The following is a 17,535-nucleotide window of genomic DNA, read 5'->3' on the forward strand; positions in this document are numbered from 1 at the left end:
GCCTCCAGAGTAACCCCCCATTTGAGAATGTTTAGAGAATTGGGCATATACAAAAGCTTCTAAGTACACATGTTACTTTAAAGATTTGCAAAAGTATGCCTTCTCAGACTGGTCAGTTGTTCCCCACACTATAACACAATGGTTCTCCACAGGTACTAAAGCTTTATTTAAAACTGAATATACAGCTCCTGTAACAACTAAAATTTCACCCTTTTTCCATTTTTCTGGCCTCTCTTCCTCTCGAAGAGGGGTTTGTTACCTCCTAGTTCTGGATGAACAGCCAGGAGGGGGATGGGTGCGAATGGGTTTACCTTTGGAGCCTGAGTCCTCTTCCCTTTTGGGGAATTCCTCCTTATCCTATTTTACTTTACGAGGAGTCTTTAATAAATTATAAGTACTTATTTTGCGAGCTGTAATCGCTTTGCATTTCAGTATGATAAACTTTCTCTGACTTCATACATTGCTATCTTATGCTGCATGCTGAACAACATGTTTCATTTGCTTTCTCTTTGCTTTGTTTTCTTTTTCAAGGGCTAACACCAGTAGGTCAGAGGGAGCTCTGAACCCACAGTTACTCTGCCATTCTGGGTGAAGTCTTAAAATAAAACTACATCAACATATGGGACTTTATTTCATTTCCTTTCTTATTTTAAAACATCATTAACTATAATAAGGTATTATAAATCCTTTTTTCCTGAGCTGCCCCTACTGGCAGCTTTCTCCCAGTGAGCCCCTCCCAAAGGGGCTAGTTCAGGAACTCTTTGCTCTGGTTAGTTCTCATTTTCTCTTTCTCTTTATACTATCTTGTTTCTACCCAAGCCTCACAGTGTCGTCTTTTCTCAGTTTTTCCACACACACAGACCTTCAGGTGGCAGGCATTAGATGTGATCCTCCACACATAAGCTTTAAGATCTCAAGTTCCGAATTGGCTTGATCAGGAACCTTAAATTTACACTTAAGGCACAGAAACTCTGCATTGCACACAAGGTGCCAGCTTCTCAATGCACCAAAAGCTCTCAGGAATTGCTTGCAGACTATTCCGTTTATCACTTCGGCGTTTATCACTTAACCTCTACGGCGGGCTGTTTTCAGTTCAAACTTACTATATTACCAACTGAAGTCTAATAAACTCATTCATCTCTTCTATCTAAACTCTGTTGTACAAAATCTCAGTTTTTTCTAGTTCTCTCACAATCTAATTCAAGCATTTTTACTGACACTCACTTTAATGCCTTGCAATAGGCTGTGCTTGTTACAGCAAAAACTTTGATATGCCCACAAACACAGACACACACCACTCTCCCCCCTTATCTCAAATTCACAAGTCAGGGCTGGAATTGCTGTGGGGGGGGAATTATTGGAATTCCTTTAGTTCTTTTTACCACAGTTAAACATAAATCCCCATACCATAGTTCTTCTGTGTAAAATGCTACATTTGTTGCAAACAAAATCTTAAAATCTCCACAAACACCACTATACAATTCGAGCATCAAATTACCACAATGTGGGGGAAGAACCACACAAACTCACCGGGAAAGGGCATATCTCTCAAAGTGCCCACTTTTCTCAACACAACACAGCTTACAATACACTTTAGCATTTACCCACACGAATTTCCTCTGGTCTTCACACACTCTGGACACAATCAAAATAACAGCGCACAGCAAAATTCTGGAGATAAAGTCTAACTACCAGGGTAGCGGAATTCCCTCAGCTCATACTCACAGTTAAAATGGGCCCAATCTACACAAATCACTACCTTTAAACACAATACACATCTTGACTAACGTTTCTCCACGTGTTCCACTTCACCGCAGGGCACTCCCTGCCCCATAGCCTGCCCCGGCTGGTGCCTCAGGCCTCACTCGGCCCCTTCAGTCGCGGGTAGAAACTCCCCCGCACTGTAGATATGCTCTTTTTGTACAACATGCACTCACACAATTACAAACACACACAATGCATTACCTACTCAGCAATACAGTGTCCAGACACCACACACAGGCACGAGTTCACTCGAACCCACCCCCAGGGTTGCTAGCGGCCGCTCTATCCGACAGTGAACTCTCGCCTCAGTCACTCTATCGACTGGTCTGCCTGCAGGCACAGGCTGAGCACTCAGACGTCTCTGAGTGACTTATTTAGCCTTCCTATCCCCCAGGGGCCCTCTTAATACATACCGAATCCGCACGCCAGCAGGTCCTTGTCTGTCTCCACAGAAGGCAAAACGGGCAGCGGAGCTCCTCCAGGAAGATCCCGCGGCATGCCTAGGAGGTCCCTCTATCCCTTCTGCCTTGCGGGGACAGAGACGAATCTCCTGCCTGGCTCGCCAAAATGTTTTGAGGAGAAAATCAGAAACTCCACAACTTTGTAAAAGTTGTAAAGCCGGTATGTTTATTGCAGCGCTGGACGCATGCGGGGATTACTCCCCTTAAAAAGCATTTGTACCTCTGGGATCTTCAGGTCCCTTTTTATCTTTGTCCCCAAATACATATGCATATAACTTTACAACAGGTTCATACATATTCATTTTACAGACTTCGCGTGACATTTAGCGCTAGTTCTTTTGTTATCAGAAAGAATTCCTAGGCCAAGTTGACCTCTCTCTTCCCCCCTTATCTCTGTCTTTCACTGAAACAATTTCTGAGCTCAGATTAAACAGCTAAGATTCCAAGGCTTAACTAAAAGATGTACATTTAACCTAAATCAAAAAGGATTTCTACCCTGGAACCTGGAAAATTTCTACTCTGTCTCACAAGACACATGACTGTTGCCCGGGTGACCCCCGTCCCATGGCCGTGGCCCGGAGGCCAGCTCTTGACTTGGAGAGACAGAGCTACATCCATAGAAAGAACTCTCTGATTTACCAGCAGTGAGAGGTTTTATTATTTAATATTATACATTATTCATGCTTGTGAGTACTTTTCTTGTTAAATAAACATTTTTTTTTCCATTTTTCCAAGGAAATTTTCTCCCGAACTAGGTGAGAGAAGGGCTGGCCAGAATCTGCCTTTTCAGAAGAGACTCCTTTTGAATGTTTCCTCCCAAATTTGTGTCAGACTGGGACACCTATACTGGTGCTCTCCCTAGAACCTCTCATGTTGCACATTGGCAAATTTTAAGAAACCCATTAGAATAGACATAACCTTTTTATTTCTGCCACCCAGATTTGAGGCTAGATTAAGCAACACACATTTCATTCTTTAGGAAACAGGCAAGACATCCCAAAAGCATCCCACCATTTCCTAGACAGGCAAATGCAGTATCATTTTTCAACTGCTTTCATGCCCTTCAGTTCTCTTTATCCCATTTCAATAAAATCTCTCTTCCCTTAAGTTACCATTTTTTGTTCCAATGATTCTTTGACCTGTACAGGAAATAAAATCAAATATTTGTGCAACATGTTACATGGCAACCTGTGGTGGGCTAGGATTGGCTGGATGGCAGGTGCCCATTAAGCCTCTCCATTACTCCCCGTCCTCAACAGGGTGAGAGAGACAAAATATAACTAAAGGCTCATAAGTTGAGATAAGGACAGGGAGATGACTCAGAAATTACCATCACGTGCAAAACAGAGTGAACTCAGGGAAATTATTTTATTGCCAATTAGAAGTCAGAGTAGGGTAATGAGACATAAGAACAAGTCTTAAAACACTTTTCCCCCCACCCCTCTTTTCTTCACGGGCTCACATTCACTCCTGATTTTGCTACCTTCTCTTACTAAGTGGCATAGGAGGACAGGGAACAAGGATCACAGTCAGTTCATCACATGTTTTTGCAGCTCCTTCCTACTCACACTTTTCCCCTGCTCCATCATGGGGTCCCTTCCACTGGAGACAGTCTTCAACTAACTTCTCTTCATGGGTCCTTTCCATGGGGTGCAGTCCTTCAGGAATGGATTGCTCCAGTGTGAGTCCCCTGCAGGGCCACAGGTCCTGCCAGAAAACTTGTTGGTGCATGGGCTCCATCATAGTTACTGGAGTTTTGTTGTTTGTACTTCTTTATTTCTCTGTATTTTTCTCTCTTTCTTATTTCTCTCTCTGTATTTTTTTCATGTCCCTTTCCCTGAGGGAGCATTATTTATGGGAGTAATTTTTCACTCTTTTAAAATGAAGAAAACATTGAAAACATCTGGATAGATGTTACCATTATGAGCCAAATTAATTTCCAGTGTAAATCCATTTAGTTCAGCAAAGCAAGTCTAAGGATCAATCTGGGTTAAAAGTGAGTAAAAAATGCGATAAAGATATAAGGCTCAAATTAAAAATTAGAACAGAACAATGCATCTCTTGTGTGCTTTTAAATAATCTGCACCATATTGTGATTCCAAAGAAGCCCTAAGATAAAAAACATGAAGAACTCTGCTATCCTTCTGTAATATGAAGTGCCACATAGGCATTACTTCTAGCATTAGTTTTCTGGTATGCAAAAAAGACATGATGTTAACAGGTGTTACGGTCTGGTTTTTAAAGTTATTAGAAATGCCTCTGCCCAAATTAAGGTGCAAATGAGACCATATGCCAAAGTCAATAGCATGTATTTTATTTAATAGAAAATATGAGAGAGACAGAGAGAGAGAGAGAGAAAGAGAGGGAGAAGAAGGAAGAGAAAGAAATAGAAAAGAGCTGGGGGGACAGAAGGAGAGTGACAGAGAGAGATTAAAGAAAATATCACTATTCCGTGGACCCCACTGGCATCCTGATGATTCTCTCCAGCTGATCTTCTTGGTGGTGAGGGTCCCCCAGAAAACACTGAATCCAAAGGATTAATATACCTTCAGGCCAGGTGGGAATGTCCAGGAACCTCCCTTGGAAAGGGGGCAAGTTTGACACTGTCTTGCAGCAGACTGGGTCGGTTGCATCACTTTGCATCATGTGCAATGCTGTGGTGCAAGGTTTCAAGAATTACTCTGGAGGGCACTTTGGGGGGGTCTTTGATGGATTATGGCACCCCCTCAGCTGCCTCTCATATGAATGTCCCGTAGATGTGGCTTTCCCAGGGTTGTGGGGTTCACAGCTGGGCCAGTTTGTGTAAAGGAGGATGGGTGTTCAGTGCCTCTGACCAGAGGTTATGCCACACGCCTGAAACCTCTTCCTCCCTCCTCGGCTGAGGGGGAGTCTGTATAAACCTGGCCACTGTGGGCTGTGGTCTCCCCCAACCCAACCCAGCCAGGGATGATTTTCTGCTGCATTTGGCTTTCTTGTGGATGCATTCTTTTCCCAAAGCTTTGTTTGTTTCTCTCTAGACCTGAGATGATTGAACAATAGTGTCCCCTTTATCTTATCTAGGCAGCTTAACTCACAGTCCAAAGTTCCAGTCAGGTATCTTCAAGGAGGGGTGGGCTTAGGTGGTTGCAGCTTTTTTACACAGTTTTGCCATAACAGCCAAAAGGTTCATAATAATGTTTAAGCCATGAACCATAAGATTCCAGTCTCTGACAACAGGAAATACAGTTTTGAATAACGGGACCCTTGAGTTTTGGGAGACAGTTGAACAACCTGAATCTGTTAATAGAATCAGGGCATCATAGAATCATAGAATGGCTTTGGTTGGAAGGGACCTTTAAAGATCATCTAGTCCAACCTGCTGCCATGGGCAGGGACCCCAGATTTGGATGCAGTACTCCAGGTGGAGTCTCATGAAAGTGAAGTACAGGGGAAGAATCACCTCCCTCGACCTGCTGGACACACTTCTTTTGATATAGCCCAGGATATGGTTGGTTTTCTGAGCTTTAAGTGCACATTGTAAGCTCACACCCAATTTTTCTTCTACCAGTATCCCCAAGTCCTTCTCTGCAGTACTGTTCTTAATCCATTAATCTCCCAGTCTATAGTGATACTGGGAACTGCCCCAACTCAAGTGCAGGCAACTACATCAGCCAATTTCCTCTGGACCTTGGCACGCATCTTGTGGGGTCCCATGGACTTGTGTATGTTCAGTTTCCTAAAGTTGCCTCGAACGTGATTTTCTCCTACAGTAGGAGGGATTTTGTTGTCTAAGCACCAGCACTGAGGTTCAGGGGCTTGAGAGATGTGGGAAGAGAAATTACTACTGAAAACTGTCAAAAAATTGTTGAGTACCTCAGCCTTCTCCGTGTTGATTGTTCTATCAGATTTCCTGTCTTATTTACTGGAGGTGTGCATTTTCTTTAATCTCCCTTTTATGGCCAACATAACTGTAAAATTCCTTCTTATTATTCTTCTCATCCCTTGCTAAATTCAACTCCATCTGTGCCTTAGGTTTCCGGATCCTATCCCTACTTATAAGGGCAGCATACCTATATGCTTCACAGCATACATGTCTGTGTGAGTCATCAAAGGCAGGCGGCTGGTGTAGCAGGGCATCTCCCCACCACAAGAGAGCTTATGTATTGCTTGTTAGCAGATGAAATAACTCAGGGCATCTCAATCTCACATGAGCCTTGATGAAATAAGTCAGGACAGTTTGCCTTGTAGTGAGTTATTTCACTGCCATGGAATTTATGCTTTCAGCTGACAGTAAACATCTTGCTGTGGAAGTGAGATGTGGAAAGATAAGCTGGAATTTCTGACTGACAGATACTTCACTTTACAAACTATAAAAGCTACACCAAACTTTAACAAAAGGGAAATCTTCTGCACATTCCCTGGAAATGTGTGGGGATCTGTCATGAAAGTTCTGGATACCTCCTTTGTGGTCAGTCCTTTGAGGGCTGAGTGAAAGGACTCTATGTACACTAATGTCATTTTGGTGATAATTTACATTGACTCCTAACCTATACTATTTCTTTGGTAGCATTAATATAGGTACCTTAATGTCATGCACCGTTTTATGTAATCTACTAGTAATTCTTTTGCTTTATACTGTGTAGTAAGTAACTCTGTTTAAGGCCTTTTGCCTGTTGCCTCCTGTTTATTTAATAAATGATTGATTTTATAATAGACCTAATCAGCCATTCTTAAGAACTTGCGAGCCAGAGCAATTTAGGTGAGGGTCATCTAAATAAAGCTGCTGCCAAAAATCTGAGTCTAAGACAGGGCTTGTCTAAAGCTCCCATTCGATCCATAAGAGCTGGGATGACCACAAACCCATGGCTAAAACACAAAGGGTAAATTTATTTCTGTCACCTTGCTAACTGGGGGATCCCCAAAGCAACACCCAGGTATAGCATATGAAAATGAGACTCACAAGCTGAGAGCAAAATGAATCTGTTCATTGTAGAGTTAAGACAGTACTTATACATTTAGTGTGAGAATTTTTGTTGTCCTTCGCACGCAACCCGGTTGCAGGCCTGTAATAAATCCGTCGGCCTGACAGTTTGTTAGTTTCCTCAAGGTTTGCAGGCTTCAAAGAAACAGGATGCCTTTCCTGTTCTCAGATAGTGTGTAATCTAGGTTCTTCCATGCTTCCCGGGAATTTTCTGCAGTGCCAGGTTTTGCTGTTTCCTTTTACCCAGGCAGAGGTACACAAGCAAAGACACAGGCACTGTAAACTCGGTCCATGCTAGAGGATCACCAGCCTGCTATTCACACCGGTTGATCAAGGATTAGAAACCAGTGAAGAAAGAAAGAAGGGTAATTGTCATAGGCATTTCCCTTTTTGAGGGGAACAGAGGGCCTGATATGCTAGTCGGACTCATTCTTCTACTGCCTCTCTGGAGCCTGAGTAAGACATTACTAGGAAACTCCCTGGTCTGGTACAGCCCCCTGATTATTACCCACTGTTGGCTGTTCAGGTTGGTAGTGATGAGCTTGATGAGAGAAGTCCAAGGGTGATTAAAAGGAACTTCAGGGCAGTGGAGCAATTGGGTAAAGGGACAGGAGGGCAGGTGGTATTTTCCTCAGTCCCTTCGGTAGCAGGGAAGAATACTGAAAGGAACAAGAGAACCCACCTGATCAACACGTGGCTTAAAGACTGGTGCCATCAATGGAATTGTGGGGTTTTTGATCATAGCATGGTTTATACAGTATCACCGTTGAGCAAGAAATGACACAAATTCACTAGAAGGCTGGTTTGCAGAACAGCAGCTTTAATATGAAAATTCTCTTCTTTTTATAGATAGGTTTGACACATTCTACTTGATTGGCTAGTTAACAAACGCATCTTTCTCACAAACAGTCCTTGAGAAGAACAGAAAAACAGAGTAGGAAAACACCACCTGCAGGTTGTTTATACTAACAAGTTATCACTGTTTCTTCAACTCCCTAAAAAGTCTCACAAGTCCACTGTGAGAAAACAAAGCTCATTTTCTCACTCTCTGACTAGGCTGTTATAGCCACAATACAGAACCATGTTAAAAATACATATTATAATATTGGCCTTTTGCAAATATTAAAATGGATGCTATATGTATAATGTTAAAGTAACTTTGCTAGAAAGATGTAGTTTTTATTAATGCTATTAACTAAACTTAGACATAGTAGTGATATAGCTATGCTTGTGGTAATTGAACTGCCTGCTTGGTTGGGATAACATCCAATGAACGTACGATGAGGACCCCTGCTACTGACATGCCAACTATCAGCATCTACTGTCTGTAGAAAGTATGGACCAAAGCCCAAGCTGGAGGTGATAATAAGAACGGACTAAAACCACGGCCAAGAAATGCGCATGCTCTAAAAAGGCAGACCCGAGGAAGAACCATGCTAAACAGTTCTTGGAACATGTAAACAAGTTTGGGGAAAAGTTTAAATATACATAATTGTTTATGAATATGCAGTAGGCTGATGCAATAGTAAAGGGAAAAGGCTCCCTAAGAAACCGCGGTAGTTAGCCCCACAATTCTTGTGCATGAAGACCCCGATAAGAAAGAGTATTGTATTATTAACGGGGGCAGATATGGGGGATGAAAGGTGTGAGTGAGATGCAGGCTGGTTATTCTGGACCTGCAAATAGGTTGTGGAGTCTCTGAGGGCTGCAGTTCCATTTTTTCGGGAGAAAAACGGCCAGTGAAGAGACAAAGCGAAACATAAAAGGGGTGAGAATTCCTCCAGGGTAACTGGGATTGGGTCTCAGGGAGGGGTTGGACCCCCTGGAGGAAGGGAACCAAGGGTTTCCTAGCACAATCCACTAGGAAATGGGACAAAAGTGAGGGCCCCCTAAAAGTTGCCAGATTGAGGGTTGGAACACACAAGAGGCTACAGGAAGTGTGGGATACCATACCTAAGAGAATCTGGGGTTGGCCAACAACATTTGAGATTTTACAATACCCGTGAGTGGATATTAACAAATGACTTAAAAGTAAAGATACCTTATTATTGTGTTGTCCTATTGTGAGTGAGAATGAATGAGACAGACATATTAAAGAAATAAAAGTGAGTGAGTATGAATGAATGAAAGTATACATAATATAGATTGTTGATTTAAAGTTTAACTTTATTTTCTGGAGGGAGGTAGATTGTATTATATTACTTAAGAGGAAAAATTTTCTGTGATGTGAAGGGTGGGTGGTATTCAAGCTGTCAGAGGAGTGGGTTAGAGCAGGGAAACAGAGGCAAGGGATGAACAAGTAAATTCCTGGGGAAATGGGACAAAGAACCAGTAAGTCAGGTTCAAGGAAAAAAGGGAGCAAAAAGGTGCCAGCAGATATACTCCAAGATAGTCCCCTGGGAATTAAGTCAGCAGACTCAGATATTGATCCTTTTACAAAGGAAAAGGATAAAGTAAAGATGATTCAGTATTGTATGACAGAATGGACAAAAAAGGATATAAGACCCGACCATGTCTATTGGCCTAGATATGGGTCTTTTGAAGCTTGGATTTGCCAGGCCTTAAATATATATGTAAATTCAAAAGAACCATTTGATCTGGAAGGAAAAGAATATGCCTCTTGTTGGACAGGAAACACAGAACCCCTGGGGGTAGAATGTTTTAAGATATCAGAAACCCCAGAGACAAAGCAAGCAGAGGAAAAGGAAAAAAAGGGCTGGGACTCCCTGGAAATATTGCCTCCCCCGCCCATGCCAGGAGCTCTAGCTCCCTGTCATGGTTTGAGAGGAAATGAAGTTTTTTGTGATGGTGTGGTCAAGCCAATCGGTGTTCAGATTTTAATATTGGCACCTGGTTTGTCCACTGAGGGCATGGATACGCCTCTGAGAACACAGGGGGTTAAAAGCTGTGAACTCCCAGGGGAATTCCCTTTTGGTTTCCGGTTTGGAACTGAGCAGACCCTCCCTGCCCAGCTCCGAGCTGGGCGGGGGGGGGGGAGGGGAGCCATGCGGCCGGAGGGAGGTAGGCCAGGCCTGGACCGAAGGGTGGAGGAGAACATTGCAAGGGCTTCGGGCAGCCATCCCCCATCCCCCCCCCCCGGAGAGAGGGAGAGAGAGAGCCAGAGCCGATGCCTGTGCTAGCGCGGCCGGCGTGAAGGAGAACGGGGGGGTGCCCAGCAGGGCAACCAGGCGTGGGAGTTCATGAACCAAACCAGCAGAGCCTGGGACTTTTAACCCTTCTGGGGAGGATGGAAACCTTGCAAATGCTGATTCCTCCTGAAGTTGATGAGATTGAGAGATGTTGAGAAGAATCCTAGGTGGGAGGAGATGATGGAGTGGCCTTTGGCTGGACTTTTCTTGTATAGCCACAGCAGAACCACTTGTGTTCTTGCGACACAGAGACTGCATTCTAGGGGGAGGCGATGGCTCACAGCCAGGAGAGTGCGGTGATGTGGAGGTGTGTGAACAGAGACGACGGGTGAGGAGGGTGGTGGTGGTGCCCTCCGTCTTCGAAGAAGAGGAAGAGGAAGATGATCTCTGTTCAAGAGACCCCTCGGCCCCAGGGGGTGAAATTTGGGGGGGACAGGTGTCCCAAAAGGAGAGGGACTGTGCTCTTTTTGGAACTGGACAAAGTATCCTTAAAGGGAAAAACCCTAGAAGCAGCTCTGATCCATGTGCAGTGGTGAGAGCACTGGACATGGAAGGAAGAGGTCACGATGGCAAAATGTTCTCCGGGTGGTGCCACATGTGACACGGAAACATGAGAAGTTTTGACTGTTTCCTGGGGAAGTCTGTGGTGCAAGAGAGACTCCTCTCTTCTCGAGGAATTGAGAATTGATTATCTAACTGGTGGTAATGGAATTGGAAATTTGGTGGGGGGAGGAGGAAGAAATTTGGAAGGTTTTCATCCTGTGTTCTGTGTGTTCTGTGTGTTATTCTGTGTAGTTTTAGGTTAATAAAGTTCTTTTTTTTCTTTCAATCTTAAGTTGGAGCCTGCTCTGCTCTGTCTCTGGTCACATCTCACAGTAGATACCAGGGAAAGAGGTATTCTTGTTGGGGGCACTGGCATTGCGCCAGGCTCAAACGATGACACTCCCCTGTCCATACCAGGTGCCCCCACTCCCACCCCTGCCGTGGCTCCTCTTGAGCTGACTGCTCCCTCCCTTGCCTCTGTCTCCTTGTCGTTTCCGGCTTCACTGCCAACCTCCGCCCTTGCTTCTGTCCCCTTGGTGATTCTGGCTCCCACTGTCCAAGTGAACCCCCTTCCTAGCGGAGGGGCGCCATACCAAAATACTAGGAGCTCAGGTAAAACCCAAAAGCAGCTCAATAACCCCTTCCCTACCACTACTCCAAAACAAGGGACAAGGGCTATAAAGAATGAAGAACAAAAAGGTTGGGATCAAGAAGTTATTTTATTCCCATTATGAGAAGTACCTATGTGAGGGGTTCAAGGGGGAACAGGATTTGTAAATGCTCCTTTGACCTCTTCAGAAGTCAGAAATTTTAAAAAAGAGATTAAAGGATTATCAGAAGATCCCATAGGTACAGCTGAACAATTAGATCAATTCCTAGGTCACAACATTTTTACTTGGGAAGAAATTCAGTCAGTAACAAAAATAATATTTTCTCAAGAGGGGAGGCAGATGATTAGAGCTGCTGGAATGAAAATTTGGGAAAGAGAATCAACAATGTCCACCAGGGGACCACAAAATGCCAATAGCACCTCCTAACTGAAACCAAAATGAAGAGGCAGGGCGAGGAAATTTGAATGAATTTTGTAATTTGATAATCAAAGGAATAAAAGAGCACCTCGAGAGCAAAACATCAGCAAAGCTTTTGAGGGACAGCAAGGAAAGGAAGAAACTCCAACTGAGTGGTTAGAGAGGCTCAGAAAGAATATGAAACAATACTCTGAAACAGACCCTGATACCATAGCAGGGCAAGCCCTATTGAGGGTTAACTTTGTCTCTTATGCCTGGCCAGATATCAGAAATTAAGCTGGAAAAGATGGAGGACTGGCATGATAAATCATTAAATGATCTATTAAAAGAAGTTCAAAAGGTTTATATATGGAGAGATGAAGAAAAAGCCAAAGTGGAAGCAAAATTTATGATAGCCACTATGCGAAAGAGCAACTTCCAGAGGAATCTGAAGCCCCCAGGTACCACTCCCAAACATTCAGGTTTTGGAGACAGGGAAGAGGGAAGAAACAGAACCCCAGCACGATCAAAATCCCAGGAGCAAACTAAAAATGCCTGTTTCTATTGTAGGGAAGAGAAACACTATAAGTGTGAATGCCCTCACCTAAAAAAAGGACCTGAAAATATTTCAAGAGGCACCCAGAAGAAGAATAGGGAGGTCATGGGCTCTATTTTCTGGGGAATAAATACCATTTAGAGCCTTCAATAACTTTAAAAGTAGGCCCTCAAGAGGAGGTATTAGAATTTATAGTTGATACTGGTGCAGTAAGTTTTCCAAGGGGATGTGATAGGAGTAATGACACCGTGAAGGTAACAGGAGCAAAAAGAGAAGGGTTTAAAGTTCCTGTCATTAAAAATGTAGTTATTGAAGGGGAAACCAGAATAGGGATGGGAGATGTCTTATTAGTTCCTGGTGCAGGTAGCAACTTATTGGGGAGAGACTTTCAGGTGCAATTAGGAATGGGGGTTATACCAGAAGGGAAGATGAAGGCTAAAGTGTTAAAACTCGGCCAAGAAGTGAGGAAAAGATTAACAATGAAGTTTGGGCTGGGGAAGGAAATAGGGGAGGACTGGATATTGACCCCATAAGGGTCACGACTGAGAGAGAAGAATGTCCCATGCATGTGTGTCAGTACCTTAAATCCTTAGAAGAGAAGGCTAAAAGCTGGTAATAGAAGAATTGATAAAGGATGGGACATTGGAACCTTGTATGTCACTTCATAATACCCCTATTCTCCCAGTAAAGAAGCCTGCTGGGAATTATAGATTAGTAAAAGACTTAAGGGAAGTTAACAAGAGAACTCGGACCCGTTACCCAGTGGTACCCAGTCCCTATACTCTTGTAAGTAAAATCCCACAGCAGCATAAGTGGTTTAGTGTAGTGAATCTTAAAGATGCTTTTTGGGCTTGCCCATTAGCAAAGGAAAGCCAAAATATTTTTGCCTTTGAATGGGAAGATCTGAATACTTGGAGAAAGCAGCAACTAAGATGGACAAAATTACCACAGGGATTTACTGAGTCTCCAAACCTATTTGGAGAAGATTTAGAAGAAATGTTACAAACTATAGTATTTCAGGGCAACCCCAGCCGCAGGAAAGAATGATGCGCAGAACTCCATGATATCAGAAGGTTAAACAATTACTTTATTATACTATATTATATTAAAGAGATACGTGCTATACTATATCATGCTTACTTCTCACTTCTTCTAACTTACTTCTTACTATTGAAAACTCATGACTGTCAGCAGACAGTCCTGACACACACACGTGGATGCAATTGGTGGCCTCGGATAAACAAGCTCCAGAATACATTCCAGTTGTGCACAAACACAGGAGCAGCAAATGAGAGAAGAATTGTTTTGGTCATTCTTTTCTCTGCTTCTCCAGGAAAAACCCTGAGAGAGAGGATTGTCTCTCTCTGTTCAGAGAATGTGAATCCCACATCAAACTTTCCCCACTCCTCCTGGAATACAAATTACCCAATATGTGGATGATCTTTTATTATCAAGGGAAGCTGAAGTTGAAGTTAAGGAGGCTACTAAAAAACTTTTGAATTTTCTTGGGGAAAAATGGTTAAGAGTATCAAAAGGGAAACTACAATTTGTGGAAGCAGAAGTAAAATATCTTGGGTCCTAGGGTGACGTTAGGATGCTTGTATCCCCATTCATGTGTTCTGTTTATGCTGGATACTATGTTCTGTGCCTTCAAGACTGGCTCTGAAGAGTGAAAGTTTTGTTTTGGTTTCTTATCAGCCACTCCCCCACAGCTGGCGGGACATACAGACAGTACAGTACATAGTGCTACTTTAGCTTTTTGCCTGGCTTTTCACTTTGCTCTCGCTCTTGCTTTTGCTTTGCTTCTGCTTGCTCATGCTTCTTTGCTTCTGTTCATTAGTTAGTTAGTAGCTAAGCAGTCCAAATTTTTTCCTGGACTGTTTCTCCTTTCCTTTTTGGACCTACTCGAACCTGCTCCAGACTGGGACCTGGGAAACACTGAGAGTTTGCACCTTGCGGCGTGCAGCAGCTACCCCAGCGACGGAGGGACTGATAACAGAGTGACCACCCCAGGAGAGACTTTCTGAATTCATCATCTTTTTCAGAGCGGTGAAAGAGTGGTGTCATCTGGTATTGTTCATTTGGTGTGCTGGGGGATGCTTTGCCTGTTAAATAAACAGGTTCTTTCCACTACACTCCAAGGAATCCTTCCCGAACTGGTTGGGGGGAGGGGCCCCCTTTTGGAGATTTTCCCCTAAATTTGCGCTAAACCAGGACAAATTTGGAGCCCAATGTAGGGCTCGAGAGAGACTGGAAAAAACCCTGTTTTGAGTGCATTTTGGTTGCCATCAATCTGTGTTAGTATAAAGCAGTTAATAGCCATGCTTTTTGAATTCATAATGTCTCTTGGGATGAAGGCTTGCATAAATTCCTGGTCCCTAGGTTTTTTTGAGATCTTAATGCCTCTGTGGTCCCTCGGTTTATTTTCTTATCCAGAAATAGCTCTAGTATTGTCCCTAATGCATAGTTTTTACAGCAGAGGGGCAGTGACCAGAATAGCTATCCTGCTGGGCTTAGTGGTAATGATTTGTAAGAAGTTTATAAACATGCTGGGATCTTCTCCAGGTATGAATGGTTCGTGGCCATGGTTATGCATCCAGCTTGTTAGAGGAGGAGCAGGGGATCAGGCTTTCAGCCTTTCCTTCTCCTCTGAATCTGTTACATCACTATTGGAGAATGTTAAGTTTCCCCTGAATGTTAAAGAGACCATCTTGCTGGTATTCAATCTGGTAAGCTTCTTCTATACAGTCTGCAGTTTCTCTAGAATGAGGGCTGAGATTTCTAGACAGGCTGATGAGATCCCTGATCCAGGAGTAGACCCAGGTGTGGTAAATCCTAAGTGGTGTGGAGAATGGGAGTATATGGGCCAAATCCTGAAGGAATTCTCTGACCCTATAGTCTGGGATTTTCCCCATGAACAAATTCATAACCCAGCTGAGGCAAGGAAATACCTGAGAGAGAAGTACCAGGATGACCCTAAGGAGAAAAAGATCATTGCAGTGAGCTGGGGCTTGGCCTATGCTTATCGCACATTTCTAGATACTGCTGGGCAGCAGACAGAGGCAGGGGGGCAGGGAGATAAATCAGCAGCTATCCCAGTCACTCAGGCTGCAGCCAACACCCCAGACTCGAAGCCAGCAGCCAAGCTAGACAGTGAGCCTAGGCCAGCAGCTAAACCAATGGCTGTTGCTACTAGCACTAGAAGTCAAAAATGCATGGGCAGGACCAATCGACCAGTGGATGATGATGATGCACGGAAGGACCCTCAATGCCTCCCGACATAAAATCAGAAGTCAAAGCAGCAGGTGCAAGGTCAGAAGTCAATACTGAGTCCTTTTCCCTGAAGGACCTCGGTGGCCTAAGGAAGGATTACACCCGGCGACCTGATGAATCCATAATTAGTTGGTCAGTCCGTCTTTGGGATGCTGCAGGCAAGGCTACAATTCTGGATGGCACTGAAGCAGGCATTTGGGATCCCTGTCACATGATCCTGTCATCGACCAAGGAATGATGAGGGGGGTTAATCCTCACAGCCTCTGGGCACGGGTCTTGGACAGTGCTGCACAAAGATACCTGTGTGCAGATGATCTTTATATGCAGCAAACACAGTGGAAGACCATAGAGCAAGGGATCCAACACCTGAGAGAAATGGCAGTGGCAGAGATTATCTTCTCAGATGACATAACAACTAGGAACCCAGACTTGGTACCATGCACGTCTGTGATGTGGCGAAAACTTCTGTGACTTGGGCCACATGAATATGCTTCTGCCTTAGCCATAATGAAGCGGGATGAGAGGGATGAGACCATGCTGAATATGGCGAAGAAGCTCCGAGCATATGCAGACGCTGTGCATGGCCCAACACATGCCAGAATCGCAGTGGTGTAAACATGTCTGCAGAAATTAGAGGACAAGATAGAGGAGAATCGCAAGAAGCTCAGAGAGGAGATTAAAGAAGACCTTCTTCAAATCTCAGCAGTACAGATCAGAGGTTCTGGTGCCCAACGCAGATGTTCCCCAGATGAGGAGAAGGTACACCCCACGAGCTGAGCTGTGGTTCTTCCTGCGTGATAGTGGAGAGAACATGAGGAGATGGGATGGGAAATCTGCAGCTGCTCTGGCACAATGGGTACGTGAATTGAAGGAAGGCAGGACTCAGAGAGGGAGTTCCACCAAAAGTAAAGCAGCTCCAGTTGCCCGTAGCCGAACTGCCAGATATGATGATGACAATGACATGTCCGATCCCCTTGAAGGAACATCCAAGACATATGCTCAGGGAAAGAAGGATGACCAGGCTTAGAGGGGCCCTGCCTCTAGCCAGGTAGAGGCTAGGGAAAATCATGTTTTCTGGTCTGTGTGGATTTGTTGCCTGGCACATCGGAACCACAGGAGTATAAAGCTTTGGTTGACACTGGTGCGCCATGTACATTAATCCCATCGAGACATGTGGGGACAGAGTCTGTTTCTATTGCCGGTGTGACAGGGGCATCCCAGGATTTCACTTTGGTGGAAGCGGATGTGAGCCTGACAGGAAATGAGTGGAAGAAACACCCTATTGTGACTGGCCCAGAGGCCCCATGTATTTTGGGCATAGATTACCTTAGAAGTGGGTATTTCAAAGACCCAAAAGGACTCAGGTGGGCATTTGGGATAGCAGCTGTAGTGACAGAGGGCATCCAGGAATTGAACACCTTGCCTGGACTGTCCGAGAATCCATCTGCAGTAGGACTTCTGAAGGGAGAAGAGCAACAGGTGCCAATTGCCACTTCCACAGTGCATCATCGACAGTATAGAACCACTCGAGATGCTGTGATTCCCATCCACATGATGATCCGAGAGCTGGAGAGCCAAGGGGTGGTCAGCAAGACCCACTCACCCTTCAACAGCCCCATTTGTCCTGTGCGTAAATCTGAAGGAGAATGGAGATTGACTGTGGACTACCATGCATTGAATGAAGTGTCTCCACCACTGAGCGCTGCCGTGTTGGACATATTAGAGCTCCAGTACAAGCTAGAGTCCAAGGCAGCAAAGTGGTACGCCACTATTGACATTGCCAATGCATTTTTCTCCATTTCTCTGGCAGCAGAATGCAGGC

General features: G+C 44.3%; 1 protein-coding gene across 1 annotated transcript in view; it reads left to right on the forward strand.

Moving 5' to 3' along the window:
• LOC127060951 (5E5 antigen-like) overlaps positions 1 to 17,535 on the forward strand; it is an 808,761-nt gene that overhangs the window by 701,908 nt on the left and 89,318 nt on the right. The gene's annotated exons all lie outside the window — the stretch shown is intronic.

This window comes from Serinus canaria, chromosome W (genome assembly GCF_022539315.1).
Source record: "Serinus canaria isolate serCan28SL12 chromosome W, serCan2020, whole genome shotgun sequence".
Taxonomy (NCBI): Eukaryota; Metazoa; Chordata; class Aves; order Passeriformes; family Fringillidae; genus Serinus; species Serinus canaria.